Source organism: Centrocercus urophasianus, unplaced genomic scaffold, assembly GCF_019232065.1.
Source record: "Centrocercus urophasianus isolate 14NV4802_14NV808 unplaced genomic scaffold, USGS_Curo_1.0 seq_1341, whole genome shotgun sequence".
Taxonomy (NCBI): domain Eukaryota; kingdom Metazoa; phylum Chordata; class Aves; order Galliformes; family Phasianidae; genus Centrocercus; species Centrocercus urophasianus.
The window spans coordinates 1499-2200 of record NW_024884522.1 but is presented as its reverse complement, the minus strand read 5'-3'; positions in this window follow the sequence as shown (position 1 = coordinate 2200).

Below are 702 nucleotides of genomic sequence, written 5' to 3'. Positions count from 1 at the left end.
TTTTTGAAATTTTATTTGAAAAGGTGACACTAAATATACTTCCTCAAAGGGTTGTTTTTAGGGCAGAATTTGGAAACTTTGTTAGTACCCTTTGTATTATTTTGCAAATAATAAAATTGCATTTGAAAAATGAAGGGGGAAGTTCAGACTTCAAATTCAATATCAAAATTGGCCTGTAAGTGGTTATCTTAGACTGTGAACACAACCTAATGACGCTCTGTATTTGGGTGTTTTACTTGTGACAAAACAGAAATTTTAATGCTTCTAAGAATATTTTAGAGGTTGAAACAGATTTGTGAGATATATGAGCAGGGAAGTGTTTAAGGTAAGCACAAAGCCACAAGTAAAAGCCTGTTTGCCTTACGTTTTGCTTGTGCGTATGCCCTGTTAGCTTCTGGAAATTGATAAGGAGATGATAGAAAGTATTAGCATGTATGGAAAAGACAACTATTCTCCCCGGCATGCACAGATCTGTAACAGCTGCCACATCAGTCATGTGCACAAGATGCGAAGGCTGCAGCATCGTTCCAGTGTGGCAGGCTGGGCAGTGTCGGCAGTGTGTTCATAATAAAAACTGGCAGGGAAGCAGATTGAGATCAGAAAACCAAAGTTAAATGCTGTCTGGAACTGACAGTGCAGAATAAAGCAGTGTAATGAGACAGAGTTCTTGCAGGTAAGGAATGGGAGGTATCATCTTCCCCC